Raw genomic sequence first — 7480 nt, forward strand, 5'->3', positions numbered from 1 at the left:
TTCTTAATTTCTTTAAAGTAGTTTAGTGTCTGTTCAACACACAAAAAAAGATCCAAAGTGGCCCACCAATTAAAAAACGAAATACTTTATATTTGCCGCATTTCTGATTTTTACGTATCTTTTCAACATTTTGTCTGACTGCCTTTCATTCGCAGCCACTTCTTGAAGTTCAGTAAGGGACCTGAGAGGGAGATGCCCTGCGTATCTCCTACCCCCGAGGATAATTTTCTTCCATGTCACTTAACTGCTTGTCTGGATCCAATCATCTGTGCAATTAGAACAAGTGTGCTTAGGCCATACGATCTCCAAAAAAGTAAAGTTTAGGGCAAAAGGAAAATTGGATCTCCAGCGTTTCAGAAATGCAATCATGAACCCTCAATCAGCACTCGCCAATTCTGGGGCAGTACCTGTGGGCATTTTCCAAGCTTCCCTCCCAATCTTGACACCTCCAGCATTCTGATTAATCTCTTTGAAGGGTGTATTTAACCTACAAGGGATCCAATAAAAAGCGAGAAAATCTCGTGTCATCTGAGTCTGCATGAACCTGAATTTAAGATCACTTGATGTTATTTTTAAATAACGGTGAATTCCACCACGATCTGCATCATCCACAGACAACGTGTACTAAACATCACTTTAAATTCGTAATGAAATCCAATAAATGAAATACATTTTCAAGCTGAAACATTCCACATAGAAGGGAAAAGACTTGGACATATTTTTTTGATTTTTCTAAAAAATAGACACCGAAGGGGTTGAAGTGGACCAGATATATAAAACAAAATTTAAAATACTATTTAATCACCTTTTAAAAGTACAAACGGGGATATTTTCCTTTCCATATAAAGGTCTTACCTAGTCCTTCACACTAAAAAATACTTTAATAGAATTTCTAATCAAAGAGACAGATGTAAATAATTCATCTTTCATACACAATTCCTCTTAAGAACATTAACCTTTCCACAGAAGGTTATCCAATGATAGGAGCTTCTGCTCAGATGAATTTGTGTAGGGGGATCTCATTTTCAGAGTTACCTTTTACTGTATCGGTCAGCTGTAATGGGAACTATATAGCTGTAATATATACAGTACCATATCTGGGTTGCTTGGAAACAGCCTGCCTCAAATATAGCACAATGTTAGAGAGAAAATCTCTGACTTAGACCGCTCACCATGGAACAAGTATAAGAAGCAGAGAAGGCACTGATTTAATCATGAAAAATGCCAGGTGAGTAAAACACAGTCCTATGCACTCATTCCCCTCCTATATAAGAACATAAACATGCAACACATTTGTCTAAAATGCCTCAGCAAATAAGTTTTTAGCCTCGACTTAAATCATTCAATGGTGGGAGCATATTGGATATAGACACGGTTGCCTTTCCTCCTCAAATGGATGGTTGGTACAGAGAGCAACAGCAGATCAGATTACTTCAGTGCTCTTGGTGGACAGCAGGGATGTATAAGGTGACTGATATAGGCTGGTGCTCCCCATTTAATGCTTTAAAAAAATCTGTCAGGGTCTGTTCTATCCGACCCCAGAATATCCAACTCAATAAGATGATCCCCAAGCTGTAGGACACCAACCCTCATTCCCTCTCTAGCTCTGAACTAAGGTGGTAATTGCGTGAGTGAATGTTGCACCTCACAAACTGTTTTGAAATGTGTGTCAGAGATCCGAACCGTCTTCCAGTCCCCTTGGTTATGCCAGCATCTGACTGAAGCCAACAAATAGCTTCTGAAGCTCTCTCCTACACCCCCAGCCAAAGAAGTGTGAAGACTGGAGAGTCTTCTGGCACATCATGGACCTGGCTAAGTTGCCAGAGTTCACTGAGCCTGGGGTTTCAGCCTCTGCTGTACCTGAGTCTCCAGGTACTTGCCCAAGGGAGCCCACTGTGTCTCCAGTTATACGCGTGGGGGAGCCCGCCAAGTCTCCAGTTACTTGCTTGGGTGAGCCTACTGCATCTCCAGTTACTTGTTTGGGGGAGCCTACTGCACCTCCAGTTACCTGCCCAGGGGAGCCCACAGCGTTTCCAGAGCCCTGCCTGCGGGAAGTTGCTGCGTCTCCAAAGCCCTAACCGGGGAAAGTCACTACAATCCCAGAGCCCTGCCCGGGGGAAGTTGTTATAATCCCAGAGCCCTGCCCGGGGAAAGTTGTTATAATCCCAGAGCCCTGCCCGTGGGAAGTCCCCTCGTCTCCAGAGCCCTGCCCGGGGGAAGTCGCTACAATTCCAGAGCCCTGCCTGGGGGAAAGTTGTTATAATCCCAGAGCCCTGCCCGGGGAAAGTTGTTATAATCCCAGAGCCCTGCTGGGGGGAAGTTGTTATAATCCCAGAGCCCTGCCCGGGGGAAGTCCCCTCGTCTCCAGAGCCCTGCCCGGGGGAAGTCGCTACAATTCCAGAGCCCTGCCTGGGGGAAGTTGCCACCACCACAATCCCAGAGCCCTACCTGGGGGAAGTCGCTACAATCCTAGAGTCCTGCCCAGGAGAAGTCCCTATAATTCCAGAGCCCTACCCGGGGAAAGTTATAATCCCAGAGCCCTGCCCGGGGGAAGTCCCCTCATCTCCAGAGCCCTACCCAGAGGAAGTCCCCTTGTCTCCAGAGCTCTGCCTGGGGGAAGTCACTACAATCCAAGAGCCCTTCTTGGGGGAAACTGCTACAATCCCAGAGTCTTGCCCAGGAGAAATCGCTACAATCCCAGAGCCCTACCTGGGGTAAATTGCCACCACCACAATCCCAGAGCCCTGCCCGGGGGAAGTCACTAAAATCCCAGAGCCCTGCCAGGGGGAAGCCACTACAATCCCAGAGCCCTGCCAGGGGGAAGCCGCTACAATCCCAGAGCCCTGCCTGGGGGAAGCCGCTACAATCCCAGAGCCCTGCCCGGGGAAAGTCCCCTTGTCTCAGGAGCCCTGCCTAGGGGAAGTCCCTACAATTCCAGAGCCCTGCCTGGGGGAAGTCCCTACAATTCCAGAGCCCTGCCCAGGGGAAGTCCCCTCGTCTCCAGAGCCCTGCCTCGAGGCAGTACCCTCTTCTCGAGAGCCCTGCCCAGGGAAAGTTGCTACAATCCCTGAGCCCTGCCTGGGGCAAGTCCCCTCATCTCCAGAACCCTGCCTGGGGAACCTGCTACAATCCCAGTGCCTTGCCGAGGGGAAGTTGCTATAATCCCAGAGCCCTGCCCGGGGAAAGTCCCCTTGTCTCAGGAGCCCTGCCTAGGGGGAGTCGCTACAATCCCAGAGCCCTGCCAGGGGGAAGTCCCCTTGTCTCCAGAGCCCTGGCCGGAGGAAGTCTCCTTGTCTCCAGAGCCCTGCCTGGGGGAGGTCGCTACAATCCCAGAGCCCTCAAACACCTACACTTATCCATTCTCTCAAATCTAACAATTGTTGGCTACATCCTGAGGCTTTCATGCATTCCTTGAATTTAGAAAATCTTTCAAGAAGGTTGTTGATCCTCCAGCTGGGGCAGAACCTGCGGTGGGAGCTCAGTGGGGTTACACCCCTCAGATCTTCAGAACTAGTTTCTCCGGGAACGGTCCCATACAGAAACATCCGTCATGTGTTCTGCTGTGCCAGCCCTAGCGATTCCAGGGTAGGCTGCCATGTCTGCTATACCTTTCTCTTCTGACCTTGCCATGAGATTCACTTTAGTCTGTAGCCACTTAGTTGGCCATTCTTGTGATAAAAGACAATAATGTTTCTACTCCTGACCGTCATATGTCTTCTAAGTTGCTTTTTGTGTCCCGTGCCACATCACTATGGATAGATGAAGCTGCAAGTACCCATCTTCATGTTTTGGGGCTTGAGAGTGCAGATGGAGATTGGTGTTTCCTAGAGATAGGACTGTTGGATTTACATTGACATCTCATACAGTTTGACTCTTGGGATAAACTGCAGGACTTAAAATGCTCCAGTGAGCAGACATATTTATGTCCATGTCTCCCAGGCATGTGGCGTCTTGTGCCCCAGGCTCAGTACAAACCTGTGCTGAATAAGCAGTTCTGGAAGATGGATGATGGATGCATGATGGATGGATCGGCAGTGATCATGCATTTTCATATCTCTGCACAAATGTTTCCCTGGGCAGGTGTTTAAGATGGTTGGCACAGTGGCTCAGTGGGTTGGCCAATCACCTCTCACCTCCATGCAGATTGCATTTCGCCCACGGTCAGTGCACATGTGGAGTTGGTGTGGGTGTCCTCTGGGTATGCTGCTTTTCTCTGGCAGCTCAAAAACTTGAACCACAAATAGAAAGATTATATGAATGAATCAAGATCATTTATGTACAAACCCGCATTAAAACTGATTGTACAGACTGTAAATATCCAGCCTAACCATTTTATCAAAACGAGTTTCTGTTAAGCCCTTCACAAGCGCACAATCAGATGATCCTAAAACAAATGAATAAAAACAGCATTATATTCGAAAATGCAATAACCACTGAATTCAATTAATTCCCCATATATGTTGGTTTTCATCTTTCTTCTCTGCAGATGGTCCATGGCTTCCATGGATTCAGGTAAAGCATTAAAGCATGGCTTCATACTGACCACCTATCCTCTGTACTGCTGGAGTACATGCCTAATGCTGTATGTGAATGTGAACTGTAACATCATGGGTGCCACCCTACGCAGGTGGCATGGAGAACAGACTCAGTGATGGACTTTGGCTTTCACCTTGACCCCAGTTTTCTCCTTGCTTGTAGCAAGCAAGCCCACTCTTTCTTTTTCTATACTATTAGCATGCCGGGGTGGGGGGGGGGGGGGGGGGGCAGTCAGGGATTTTTTCTCTCTACTTGGGAGTTTTTGGTTCCTCATCTCCGTTGTCATCCTGCTTTCTTTCTTTTGTTTCTTTGTCTTCCCTTTTCCTTGCTTTTGAATTTTTTGCATAAATGATGCAGGAATGTATCACAACATACTTGTGTAAAGCGCCTTGGGGAGACCCTGTTGTGACAGGCACTATATAAAAATAAATTGAATTGAAGTGAATTCCTGTGTTTGAAGTACACCTAAGGCTAGTGATCAGGTTAAGGTTCATTCTTTTATTTTATGTTTAATAAAAACTGCTGCAGGTGAAGTTAAAATCTGGAAACTGAACAGCTACTGATTGACGCGTCTCTCTGAGAATCAGGGCTCCTCGGTGCATACAGGCTGTGGACCTTTTGCTCCAACTTAGCTCTTGAATATTTTATTTAAATAATACTTTTGCTTTTACTCATTCACTGGCTATTTAAGGCATAAATGCAGACCTGCCCAGAAACGCCTTCCACACCCATCTGTGAAAGCTGTACTGTGCTCAGTTCAGATTTCTCTGGTCATGGGCTGTTGACGCAGGGTTGACCTTTGGCGACCTCCTTTGCCTGCCATCCGGGGAGGAGGGGAAAGTGCTGGAAATCTCATTACTGACTGTATCTCCAAATAAAGACCTACCTAACCAGGCAGTCACATGGATTACCTGGTACCCCGACAGCTTAGTTTCTGGTTCGCACTGCAGATGCCATCGGTCAAACAGCAGATGTGACATGGAACAGTGGGAGGTTGTTTAGTAGGTTTCAGTTTCAGTTTCAGTTGAATATGCCCTGAGAAAAACGGAGCCTTGGCAGAGGAGGGTGTCACCATGTGGCACAAACAGCCTTCGAGAACTAGACATGTTAGATTTTTCCAGAAAGGGACATGCATCAAACTTGCTTGTGCACTAACATGACCCCCCACCCCACCCCCATCCGCCCCCAGTACCAGTGCAAGCGAGCAGTCCTGTTTTCTTTGGCTGTCCTACCTTTGACAGTGTCTGAATTTACAGGACGGTCTTAAAGTTAATTACATCACTGATGCAATCTAAAAAAACACTAACTCAGTATTGAGGTCATTCGACTATAATTTTAAATCTACAGACAGTTACAAAGTCATTTATTTACTGCACTATTATTATAAGGCTGCCACTGAGGGTGACACAATCTGCTGACATTTCTAAACAAAAACCAAATTTCCATTCTAAACAAAACCAAATTTCCATCGATCAAAAAAAAGCACTAGCTATGCAAAACTGCTTTGTTTGAAAAAAATGGAATGGTTATTTTTTTGGCCTGGATAGTTTTCTGCTGGAACATTAAAAAAGCAAACAATTCTGCCCACAAGTATAAAAACACTATTTATAAAACAGGAAGTAATCAAGTAATGACCCTAAGCCAGGACTGAGGGGAAAGAAAGTTTAAAAACTAAATTTCATTTTCTGGGATTTTAAAAATTCAGTATGATATACAAATATTATGATAGACAATGAATCATTAATAGACCAATATCATAAATCATTCAATTCTATTTTGAAAAGATGAAGCAAAATCCAAAATAAGCAATAAATGACTAATTTTGGGAAAAAGGTGTTATTTAGCTGTCTGAGGGAGCTTCATCAATATACACGACAAACAAACTTTTAAGCCCCCCCCCCCTCCCAAAAAAAAAATCACCTCTACTCATTCACCCTTTGTATTACAGAGTGAACAGATCACAGCATGATCTGTTACATGAGGTAAAAGGTTGGCTGTTGCACTGCATCATGGGAGTTGCCCTGAGAAGTCATGATGGGGCTACACATGCTTCTCTGCTGTTAGCAGGGTTCTGTCACTTCAGAACCCTGCTAACCAGTGTCAGAGCTCATAAATACCATGATGACATCATACACAAAAACTGGTCTTTAACAATGATAATGCAGTATTAATTACGTAAACATGTAACAATGCAATGTTTTCTACTGACACCTATTACATACATACTTTTCATCTGCATTGCACCTTTCTTGCCCCTTTTGGCAGTCCTTCTCATTATTAATACATCCACAAACCATGCTCTTCTTCTCGCTATTTCTCCTTCTTCTCATTAGCATTAGTGTCCACAAACCCTGCTCCTCTCCTCACTGTCTCTGCTTATTCTGATTAGCATTAACGTCCACAAATGCTGCTCCTCTCCTCGGTCCTTATTCGCATTAGCATTAGCTTCCACAAATGCTTCTCTCCTTGATGTCTTTGCTTATTCTCATTAGCATTAGCATCCACAAATGCTGCTCCTCTTCTTACTGTGTCTGCTTGTTCTCGTTAGCATTAGCATCCAACAATGCTGCTCCTCTCCTTGATGTCTCTGCTTGTTCTCATTAGCATTAGCACCCCCAAATGCTGCTCCTCTTTTCGCTACTTCTCCTTCTTCTCATTAGCATTAGCATCCACAAATGCTGCTCCTCTCCTTGATGTCTCTGCTTGTTCTCATTAGCATTAGCATCCACAAATGCTGCTCCTCTCCTTGATGTCTCTGCTTGTTCTCATTAGCATTAGCACCCCCAAATGCTGCTCCTCTTTTCGCTACTTCTCCTTCTTCTCATTAGCATTAGCATCCACAAATGCTGCTCCTCTCCTTGATGTCTCTGCTTGTTCTCATTAGCATTAGCACCCCCAAACACTGCCCCTCTCCTCTGCTTGGGTTCCGAAGGCTCTGTTTCTT

This window comes from Brienomyrus brachyistius, chromosome 1 (assembly GCF_023856365.1).
Source record: "Brienomyrus brachyistius isolate T26 chromosome 1, BBRACH_0.4, whole genome shotgun sequence".
NCBI classification, from domain to species: domain Eukaryota; kingdom Metazoa; phylum Chordata; class Actinopteri; order Osteoglossiformes; family Mormyridae; genus Brienomyrus; species Brienomyrus brachyistius.